Source organism: Geotrypetes seraphini, chromosome 4 (genome assembly GCF_902459505.1).
Source record: "Geotrypetes seraphini chromosome 4, aGeoSer1.1, whole genome shotgun sequence".
NCBI classification, from domain to species: domain Eukaryota; kingdom Metazoa; phylum Chordata; class Amphibia; order Gymnophiona; family Dermophiidae; genus Geotrypetes; species Geotrypetes seraphini.
The window spans coordinates 210,905,192-210,917,154 of NC_047087.1; the positions used below are offsets into that span (position 1 = coordinate 210,905,192).

Here is an 11,963-nt window from a genome sequence, read left to right on the forward strand (position 1 = left end):
CTGCATGGATAAAGTTCCCCCTGACACACAGTTTGAATCCCCACATGTAGGTTCCCCTTGCAGCCAAAACCCCCTGTCAATAGGAGTCTGGAGAGGATCTGGTGGGGTCCAGAGAGAGAGGCCAGGAGCGATCCCCCATCGATCCAGGTCCGCCTGAATCGCTAACTAAATGGCACCCCTAGCAGTTCTCTCATGAGACGACCACAAGAGGTCATATTCATTTGTCTGGCAGCCATATAAAGATAGGCAGGAAACTTTATCTGTTTATTTTTATACCTTTTATACCTGATATTCAGGGAGCCTTGCTCTTTAATGCCTGCTTTTTATAAAGCAGTGGTAGCAATTACATGGCAAATGCAATTCAGTCCATTCAATTCCTATGGGTTGCATTGCATTTGCCCTGCTGGGACTGGCTGCCACAGCTTTGTAAAAGGGTCTTTATATTAGTACTTGTAATATTCTACTAATATGAAGGCAAAATTTGTACTAGATGTGTCTATGTCAGCAAATGAATGACCAAGCAGCATGTTCATGATTTCTGGCCTATTTTACTGAGGGCCCACTGAATTCAGAGCCTTTTCCAAAATGCATAGAAGGCATCAGGAAATGCACAGTCATTTAAAATAAATATTCAAAAAAGAGTGACATCTCTCAGTGGTTTGTTTATACCACCACTGGCAATTGCATTTATAAGTGCTGACGCAGCAAACTCTACACGAAAGTATCAGCACTTACTTGGGTAAGTTTTGTACTTAAAAACAATAAAAAGATCACATAAAGAGCTATATTCCAAGATTGTTTTGAAGTCATAGTAGGTTGATTTACATTGGCACTTATTTAGGCTCCTAACTGGACAAGTCACACTGAAAAGGTCAAACTGTATTTTCAGTGACACTTACCTTGACAGTGCTGCTGAAATTTCATCAGGCCATCTCAGCGCTATCCGTGCAGTTCCAGGACAGTGTGGGGGCTGAATCAGATAAGACCTGGGTGTTGCCTGTTCCAATGCTGCACAACTGTTCTAAAATGACCTCTAATGTTATCTGGATAGCAATTGAATATTACCATTATCAAAATCATTTTTAAACATGCCTTGGACTGCCCCATGCCGCTCTTTTTCTTAATGAATAAATCTTAGCAGTACTGAGAAAATATTGTTAGGTATTATAAGCACCTGTCTGGAATGAGTCACCAACTCATTCGGCAGAAAAGAAGAATCACTGCTACCTGGCCCCGCTACACCACTAATTTTGACCCCTGAGTAAACCCAGGGGAGTGATCTGCATAGGGTAAAAGATTTGGCCATCGTAGAGGTTAGCATACACTTAGACTGTGAACACTATCGTGCTTAGCGCTCTTTGAAGAATTCCCCCTTTATTTTCAATATAATTATGAGCTTCTCTGCTCCAGTCTATAACTTATCTGGGATTTGTAGATTTTTAGTTTTATTCAAAAGAAAAGGTAATTGTGAAAAAATGAATGTGTACATTTTACCTCTAGGCTGTTGTTAAAAGAACAGTAGTGAAGCCAAAGATGCTTTGATCATCAAGAAAATTTTAATAAGGAAGTGCCATATTTTGTCAGAGGAATGTAAATGAATAGAGAGAAAGAGAGCAAACAAGAGAGAAAGAGATTTTGATTAATTAGAAGTACAAGAATGCTGATTTGTAGTCTTCATTGAAGCATCTTCACTTCTTGCAATATTTTCCAGGGCTTTGGCAACCTTTGTTTTGAGACCATGAACCTACATCAAATTAAAGAAAATCCAGCATTAAAGAAGATTGAAGCATAACATTATAAACATAATATCTTATTTTCTACCCATGCTTATCCTGAATTCCCTGAATGTTGGGAATGACTGATTAATGTCAAACAGATGAGCTAAGAGAGAAAGCTAGATAATAAGACTTCCAGAAGGGGTAAAAGACCATCTCTGGCCTTAAAGTGGCCAAAAATGAGGCAACTCTGGAGGTCCATAGGATGTATTGTGGAACTGGATGATTTCTGATAAACTGACTTACTCCTCACCCTGACTGTATCAATAGACACAAACTAGGACTCTATAGCTGGAGAACCATAGAACTTTAGACATTAGTCTCTACCCAACTAAAAGAGAGATACACTTGATGGTAGATGCTAGAGATTGTTGACCAAGAAGAAAGCGAACAAAAGTACTTGTCCACTCGTGGACTCAGTTCTGGTCAGTGGACCAACAACCTAGAGTGCCTTATTTCATTTCCAGGATAAACTTTTTTGCTCGTGTTATTTACTCATATAAATAGTAGCTTATGTAACACAAACATGCGTAAAAGCTGATTTTCAGTTTCTCAGTACACATGTGGAAAGGCCAGAGAATGCTTGTTTCTTTGACTAGAGACTGTTATACATAAAAATTGGTGAAATGCAGGACTTAACACATGTAGATTACAAAAATCTGCATGTAAATACTGCTGTGTTATGTTTTCTTTGTATATCTTTATAATCTTATTCCGGTGGCACATTGAAAAACTGCATGTGTATATCACATGGCCCTATACCTACATAGTTTAAACAAAGGCTCCATGTTCCATGATCCCTGGTAAAAAAAAAGGCTGAATATTTTGAATGTCCCAATGTGTGCGTTCCACTGCTGATCTAGATTTGTTATGTCAAATAAAGATTCACATTTGCAATTTTACATACCTATGCCACGGTAATATGTATACTGGTTATTCTGTGGGTAGCATTGGGCAGGCTTGCAGGCTAAAAAGAACAGAAAAACAAATGTTGGAAACATGCATTCATTAGCACCCCCCCCCCCCCTTATACAAATGCATTGCCCATTTTTTAACGCTGGCAACAGCGGTAACAGCTCCTACACTCATAGGAATTCTATGAGCTTTGCAGCTGTTACCACCATGGCTGGTGCTAAAAACCACGCTTTTGTAAAAGGGGGTATATTTTCTAATTTTCAGGCATACCAAGTATGTGCACAAAATTGTAAACCTACAGCTGTGACCTCACTTTTTTAGGAGTGAACTTTATTTACCCTTTTTTGTTTCATAAATTCTTTCTTGGATATAAACCAGAACAAAATCAGATACAGCAGGAAACTTTTGTTTTTACCAATTTTACCTCTTACTAACACTGATCATATTCATTTAACAATCCAAACCACTCTGAGTCCTATAACCTTGTGGATATAAAGTGTTCCTTAGTCTGTCCTTCAAAAGTGACTCTACGTTACCCTCTTCAGAGTGACACTGATTGGTGTGTATTCATTAGAATGGTCCTTACTGCCAAGCTGAAGTTGGAGAAAATGTCCATTTCCCAGTCTTTGCAAAACCTCCAGATTTCAACAAATTGTTCAAATGCAGCTGCCTGTGTTATTGCCAGAATCTTTCTATACTCATCTACTCATCTGACACTATCCTGTTTGATTCATTTGCTTATTTTCTGATTTACTGTATCTCTGAAACTCCTTCTATGAATGACGTTGTATCTTCCTCATTTTTGAATGAAAAGGTGGTATATCAAATGCATTACCCACTGACTAATCACTTTTCTGTGGCTCTTCTCTTGTCAGCATTTAGGTGTCCTATATTTTTGCTTTTTTCTTATCATCACTCACACAATCCTCTTTTACATGTTTCATTTATTTATATCATAGCTGTTTTTATGCAAAGTTCTACACATCGATAAAAATAAGATTTGACAAAGGTCAATGATATCTGAAATATTGGCAGTGTTCAAGGATAATTACAGTATGAGCCTTCCAGAGGTAGAGGAGAAGCCTAGTGATCAGAACAGGCTGACAACCATGGAGTAGAGGGATCAAATTTTGCTGTTGTTCCTTGTTATCTTGGGTGACTCACTTAACCCTCTCTTGCCTCAACTACTGTACATAATTAGATTATAATCTCTATGGGAACAAAGAAATATCTACTGTATGGGAGTCTCCCTCAAGTAGAGCTATACTTAGTAAAAGTGAAATACACTTAGAAAAAGTGTGAGCTAAATCCAGTTAAGTTTGCAATCATTAATATTATAGTTTTTCCATGTCTATTAAATAAGGTATTATACCAATATTGAACAGTACAAAGTACTGTGAAATAAGGAAAATAAATCATGGAAATTCTAGAAAATAAAAATATAAAACAGCACAGCAACTGATATTAAGAAAGAAGAGAAGAAAAATCGTTTGCATATGAAGTACTTCACTCATATATGTCAAGTCTGACTTTTTGGGATAGCAATATGAGCAAGTTTTCTAATCCCTTACACTACAGTAGAACCGAAGCTTCCCTCAAGCAATAGGACATATAGCCTGAAAATGGGCTAAGGGGGTCCCTTTTTGTGTTTTCTGCCCTGAGCGACTAAAATGATTAAGGGGCTGGAGGAGTTGCCGTACAGCGAGAGATTAGAGAAACTGGGCCTCTTCTCCCTTGAAAAGAGGAGACTGAGAGGGGACAAGATCGAAACATTCAAGATAATGAAGAGAATAGACTTAGTAGATAAAGACAGGTTGTTCACCTTCTCCAAGGTAGGGAGAACGAGAGGGCGCACTCTAAAGTTAAAAGGGGATAGATTCCGTACAAACATATGAAAGCTCTTCACCCAGAGTGTGGTGGAAAACTGGAACGTGCTTCCAGAGGCTGTTATAAGGGAAAACACCCTCCAGGGATTCAAGACAAAGTTAGACAAGTTCCTGCTGAACCGGAACGTACACAGGCAGGGCTGGTCTCAATTAGGGCACTGGTCTTTGATCTAGGGACTGCTGCGGGTGTGGACTGCTGGGCTCGATGGACCACTGATCTGACCCAACAGCGGCAATTCTTATTTTCTTATGAGTCCTCTGCATGTCTAACTCTCTCATGTTGTCTATGAATTTGGACAAATCACTTCACTCTCTGTAGCCTCAGATGCAACTTAGATTTTGGGTATTCACCTCAGTAATTGAGGGCCACCAAGTCAGGCTATCAGGATTTCACTAATGGATACGTTTTATTATGTTAGCATGTTTATCACATCCATTGTACACAAATATCTCTTAGGAAGAGCTTGAGAACCTGACCCATTGGAAGCCATTGATGACTGGGAGTGAATACCACTGGCAAACTGAGCCCATCTGAACAGAAAACATACTCAAATACCAGAACTAACTCTTCTTGAACTGAAATTTGGAAAAAGCACTAAAGGCTGGATTCCGCAAACGGCATACTTTTTTTACAGAAAGGTTGGTAGAGGTGGTGGAGACAGATTGTGTCTGAATTCAAGAAAGTGTGGGATAGGCATGTGGGGTCTCTTAGGGAGTTGAGGAGATAGTGGGCAGACTGGATTGGCTATTTGGCCTTTATCTGTTGTCATGTTGCTGTTTCTAGGTGCCTCTGTAGACACTATAATGGCATCCTTTCTTGTAGGCGCTTTCAGTGGTCTACATTTTTTTTAAATTCCTTTTAATTGGTAAATTACTGACATGGTCAATTACTGCACTGATTAACAGCAATTAAAACATTAAGTTAGATGGCTGTAGGGCACTTACTAAGAAAATGGGGAGACCCAATGATCCACAGTGAAAACAATCTACCGATGAAAACAAAAAACCGTGGATACAGATGTTCTGGAGATAATTTATTATACACTGAGATATAAAAACATGAAAATTCAATGAAAAAAGTACAATGATAAAAAAACCAGTGGTAAAAATCCAACTGGACCCTACACGGTTCGTGTTTCGGCGAACACGCCTTCCTCAGGGATCCAATTGTTTGCAAACTCACATATAAAGAATTGGACTGAAAACAGTCTATTGTCTTTAAACATGTAAGCAAAGAACACCGCAGACAAGCTGAAGTAGCACCTACTGCCATTTGGCTTACGATGCCATTTAGAAAATTTGGCCCTCAATCTAAAGTCCAGAGACTTTTCAATTATTACAAGCTGCTCCCATATTCATGGGCTTACTTTTATTCAAATATTTTAGGATTCAAACTGCTTGGCATACTCTAGCACATTTTACTATTAATTGTTCTTTTGAAATACACTCAGAATATCTGTAATAGTGGAAGTAATAGGTTGCACCCTCAGGTTATAGAGTTCAGAAGATTGTAAAGCAGATAAGAGTCATAAAAAATATAATTCACAGTATTATCAAACTGAAGCACTACTTACGATTATAACATGGGTTTTGTCTTGCACAAGGATCCTGTGTGGGACAGCAGTCTGGGCTGGGAGGACAGCATTGACTTTGACGGCCCCAAAAGGACATTCTTGATTTCTGTTGTGGTGGTGCCGAGAAGAAAGATGTGAAGAACTACACTCTGAGCTTTGTCTCTTCACATGAACATGCTCTTTTTATACAAGAGTTTATCAGGAAGATGCCTGGAGCACCAATAGTATCTCTGCAGGAAACTAGCAATTACAATTTAATTGAAGGGATGTCATTCATTTTTTAGCAATTAGGGTACTTCTGTTGCTGAACAGCTCATGCAAATATTATATATCAGTACACACAGTTTATGCTAATATTTATTTATATATGCATCAGTTTTAAAAAGTTTTGAAATATTAACCTTATAGAATAAGATCATCAATTTATCTAATATAATAAAGAGCTAGCTGCGCATTCGCACTCCTATTTGCGTGTTCTGTGCGCTGTAGGTCTGTGGCCAAAGGAGTGCGCATGCGCGCTAATACGTCACCTCCACAAGCCAGACCGCAGCCAGACGACGATGTCCGTTCCTCCTGCCGCTGCCGCCGATCTCTGTTTCTCCTTTGCCGCCCACCCCCTTCTCTTCCCGCGGGCCCGAATGGCGATTCCAGCAACGTGTGCATCAGTCTTCACACGCTGCTTCAGGCCTTTGCTCTGCCGCGTCTCTGATGATGTCATCAGGGACGTGCCAGAGTAAATCAGGGCAGTAGAAGGGCCCGAAGCAGCGTGTGGAGACTGATGCAAGCGCTGCTGTAATCACCACCTTTGTAGTCCGGACCGCGGGAAGGGAAAGGGGGGGGTAGAGGAAACGCTAATGCTGCTGCACAGGGAACTGGTGGGGGGGGAGGGAAATGGAGGGGAAGGGAATGCTGCTTTGGACAGACAGACAGAGAGAGGAAGGGAAACACAAAGAAAATAAGAAAGACACAGGGGCAGGTGCACAGGGAACTGGTGTGGGGGGAGGGAAATGGAGGGGGATGGAATGCTGCTTTGGGGGGGAGGGAAATGGAGTGGAAGGGAATGCTGCTTTGGACAGACAGACAGAGAGAGGAAGGGAAACACAAAGAAAATAAGAAAGACACAGGGGCAGGTGCACAGGGAACTGGTGTGGGGGGAGGGAAATGGAGGGGGATGGAATGCTGCTTTGGACAGACAGACAGAGGGAGGAAGGGAGACAGAAAGGAAAGAAGAAAGACACAGGGTCAGGGAGATACACAGAAAGACAGACAGGCAAAGGGGGCCGGGACAGAGACAGACAGAAAGGACAGCGGGAGCAGCGTCAGGAGGGGTGCGGGATGAGGCAGTGGGAACTTTCCCAATGGGTGCAACTGGGCAGCTGTCGGGAACCTCTGATCAGGGGCAGAGCAAGGTAAGAGTATCATAGGGATAAGAAGGAGGAGGGAGGATAAAAAAGGAAGTGATGCCTACTTCTGGACAGGGGGAGAAGGAAAGAGATGCTGATGGACAGGGGAGGTGAAGAAAAAGGAACGGAGGACTAATGTTGGACAGGGGGAGAAGGAAAGAGGTGCTGCTGGACAGGGGGGAGGTAAAATAAAGGGAGAAGGGCTGCTGATGCATAAGGAGAGCAGTGAAGGGGTGGTGGTGGACACAGTGGAGGTAAAAGGAAAGGAAAATGGACAGGGGGAGCAGACAAGGGGTGGTGATGGACAGCCAAGGAAAATGAAAGGCAGAAAGAAAGTGGCTAAGGAGAGAGAGAGAAAGAAAGACAGACACACACACATATGTTCTAGCACCCGTTAATGTAACGGGCTTAAAGACTAGTATATATATGTTTCATAAACTGAATATTATCTCTGATTGCCCACATAGAAAGTGCTGTGGTACTAAGAAGGAGCCAGCAGCAGGGCCGGATTAACAAATAGGCCAAGTAGGCACTTGCCTAGGACCCAAAATGGTCAGGGGGCCCGATGAAGGAGGGTATTTCTTTTTTCAAATTACAATTGTCCCCTCCCCCCAGCATCGATTGGCAATGTGGACCCCCCCCATCGATGAACCGATCGGCAACCCTCCTCCATCGTCGGAAAGTAAGATAAGCAAGGAACGCGGGTAAGAAAGGCAACAGCAACTGTAATTTTCCAAGCGGTGCTGCTTGCTCAAAGCTTCCCTCTGACGCAGCTACCTGTTTCCGCCGGGGCGCATCAGAGGGAAGCTTTGGGCAAGCAGCACTACTTGGAAAATTACATTTGCTGTTGCCTTTCTTACTCGCATTCCTTGCTCATCTTACTTTCCGTCGATGGGGGAGGGAGGGTCCGTTGCCGATTGGTCCGTCGATGGTGGGGCCCACATTGCCGATTGGGGGGGCCGCATTGCTGATCAATGCTGGGGGGGGGCGTCACCGTTTGAAAAAAAAATAAATCAGAGTGAAAGGTGAATGATGAGATAGGCCTAGGGTGGAGGGAGAGAGAGAAGGGGGCAGAGCATGGCAAATGATGGATGTGGGAAGAAAGGGGCAGGGCAGGGCAGATGATGGAAGTGGGGCAAACTTGTGCCCAGCTCTTACCTCTTCACTACTGCTGCTGCTGCTTTCCCACATGCTGGATGGGGGGGGGGAATAAGATAGTGAGATGGAAGGAAGACCAGAGAAGAAATGGAAAGGGAAGAGAGAGGAGAGAAATACCAAAGAACAGGGAAGGAGACAGAGATATCAAATCTGAGTGGAGAAAATGAGAAGAGAGAGAGATGCTAAAAACCACAGGGGGGGTTAAGGAGAGATGGAAGGAGAATGATGCCAGACCATGAGGGGAACAGAGGGAAGATGATGGATGCCAAACCAAGGGGGGGGGAGGGGGGCAGGAGGAGAGACAACAAAGGGAGGCACACATTTTCTGGAAGGGGCAGACAGTGGATGAAGGAAGAGAATGACAAGAAGATGAGAAAAGCAGAAACCACATGACAAAGGTAGAAAAAAATTATATTTTATATTTTTTTTGCTTTAGGATAAAGTAGTATTGTAGCTGTGTTGATAAATGTTTAGAAATAGTGATCCTTTTATTGGACTAATTTTTATACATCTTTGATTAATTTTCAGAGGCCAAATTCTTCCTCAGGTCAGGACAGTATACTTTAACAGCAGTATGCTTTACTGACCTTAGGAAAGAGATTTTCTCCTCTGAAAGCTAATTAAAAAATGTATTAGTCCAATAAAATGGTATTATCTTATTTCCCATTTTTTGTTTTATTTTTATTTGTAAAGTGATTTGTTATTTCTCTTTTTTCAAATTTACATCTGGTATCTTTATATTTTGTTCAGCATTGGGGGATATGCACCACTGTTTCTTCATCCCCTAAACTGTACCATTCCTTCAGTTTGTAGCACAAGCCAGCATGCTGAATGCTTTGCACTGCTCGGATAGTCATAGATTTCTTATGATCGTCAGAACAGCACAGAACATTCAGCCCACCAGCCAGCGCTAAAAACCTCTTCTGTGCTTTTGTAAAAAAAAGGGGAGGGGGTTAGTTTGTGATTACTTATTCCATACTAGGTGAGGGTGGTTCTGTGTCCTGTGTGTATGAAAGACATGGTTTTCTGATAGCATTGACCAATCTTGTTTGGCGAAATGCAACAGGCATGGTTCCTGGGAGCACCTTGAAAAATAAACCTGATTTGAATCTCCTTATTGTCTGCCGATCTCCTTTTGTTCTCGTTGGATTCTTTGGTGAACCACTTGCCTTGTTGTTTTGTTATAAATTAACATGCATGGAGTGGAACGTGCCAGAGGAGTGATAGATTTGGTTGTTTATACATATGGATTAAAGTTGGACGACATAGAGTGAGGCAGTTGAGAGGAGTTGCAAACTTTGTTATTAATATAGGCTTATGTTTTGGATAGTATTACTGCTGTACAATGCATTTGAACACTTTTATATACATTAGGAAAGGGTTCTGAGTTAAAGTCCTGGGCAAGTAGGTGGGAAGGGAAGGAAGGGGGGATTTGTTCAGAGATGTTTGGGGCTTGCATAGAACTAAAACTGTACACTGGCACTGGTATGGTAATCTTTGTTGTTTGTTTTGAATTTTATAATAAAAGAAAAAAAGAAATACAAGTGGAAATAAAGAAGTAAATAAGGTAACAGGTAAATAAATGGGGTGGGGCAGGGGGCGGGGTATGGGTGGGGTGCAGCTAGGGGGCCCAGTGTACTTGTGTGCCCAGGGGCCCTCGAAGAATTAATCCTGTCCTGGCCAGCAGTTCTGCGGGTGCCAGCAATATTCAGTGCCAGGACACACATAGCTTAGCCAGTCAAATTAGGACAGCTTGTAATGTCCCTAACGAACTCCTGGGCCTACATCCTATCCATGATGGTCAAGTAGGAGTATTGGGGGCAGGAATAAACCCTACTCACATCTGCCCTCTAGTGGAAGGATTTTCAAAATGACTACCTGACCTCTTGGGGTAACTTTATGGTATACAGCGAGGCTGTTGTGAGAAACCATGGCAGCTATTTTGAAGCTGCGGTTGCAACAAGCTGGAGAGAATGGAGTTCACTCCTACCCAATACTGACCCCATTTGACCACCATGGATTGTAGGTAGATTCATGGGGGGGGGCGAAGGCTATCAAGTCAGGACTGTTAGTTCCAGCAGCTAAAACTTTTATTATTTTTTGTAAGTGTCATTGTGAGATCTTTCCTATTTTTATGGATTTCCTTTCCAAATTCATGTTTTGCAATTTTATCGTAAACCACATTAACCCATTCGCTGCAAGATATATTCAGTTTATGGAACATATATACATAAATTGATGATCTTATTCTATAAGGTAAAAACCTTTTAACTAAAACATATATAAATACATATTAGCTTAATTTGTGTGTATTGCATGAGCTGTTCAGCATCATAAGCATGCAGATTTTCAGGAAGAAATCCGCATTGCTAAAAAATGAATTGACATCCTTTCAATTAGATTGTAATTGCTAGTTTCCTGCAGACATACTATTGGTGCTCCAGGCAACTTCCTGATAAACTCCTGTATAAAAAGAGCATGCTCATATAAGGAGATAAAGCTCAGAGTGTGGTTCTTCACGGCTTTCTTCTCAGCACTACCACAGCAGAAATCAAGAATGTCTTTTTGGGGCCGTCAAAGTCAATGCTGTCCTCCCAGCCCAGACTGCTGTCCCACACAGGATCCTTGTGCAAGACAAGACCCATGCTATAATCGTAAGTAATGCTTCAGTTTGATAATACTGTAAATTATATCTTTTATGATTCTTATCTGTTTTATAATCTTCTGAACTCTATAGCCTGAGGGTGTGACCTATTACTTGCATTATTCCATATATTCTAAGAATCGTGGAGGGGCATAATTGAAAGGGACGTCTAAATCCGTTTGCGTCTAAGTCGCAAGTCGTCCAAAGTAAAAAACAGCCTAGGACACATTTTTGAAAAAATATGTCCAAAATTTTTTTTGTTTTGAAAATCATCTAATTATACGTCCTGCTGATCTGATCATCCAAGCCACTAAATCATCCATCTTTATACCACATTTCCATCCAACTTTTCGTCCAAGTCAAAAACGCCTAGAACAAGCCCTGTTAGAGATGGGAGGGGTCTGCAAATTGATGGACTGAACACCCAGACATGCCACCTAAATAATGGGGTACCTTACAGGGCACTGTTGTGAACTTCACAAAAAGGGTGCCAAGGCTTCTCCTCACTACAACTCCCTTATAGGTCATGGTGAGCCCCCCAAACCACCTCCAGAATCCCCTAGACCCACTTATCCACCACCCCAATAGACCTTATGGCTGCAGGAGCC

At 41.8% G+C, this 11,963-nt stretch overlaps 1 long non-coding RNA gene across 1 annotated transcript; it reads right to left on the reverse strand.

Moving 5' to 3' along the window:
* Window positions 1-1,621: 1,621 nt before the first annotated feature.
* On the reverse strand, window positions 1,622-6,266 carry LOC117359334. Its single transcript, XR_004539207.1, has 3 exons — window positions 6,151-6,266; window positions 2,683-2,742; window positions 1,622-1,744 (listed from the first exon to the last, which is right to left on the reverse strand). It is a non-coding gene; the product is annotated as an uncharacterized LOC117359334 (long non-coding RNA).
* Between the last annotated feature and the right edge of the window lie 5,697 nt (window positions 6,267-11,963).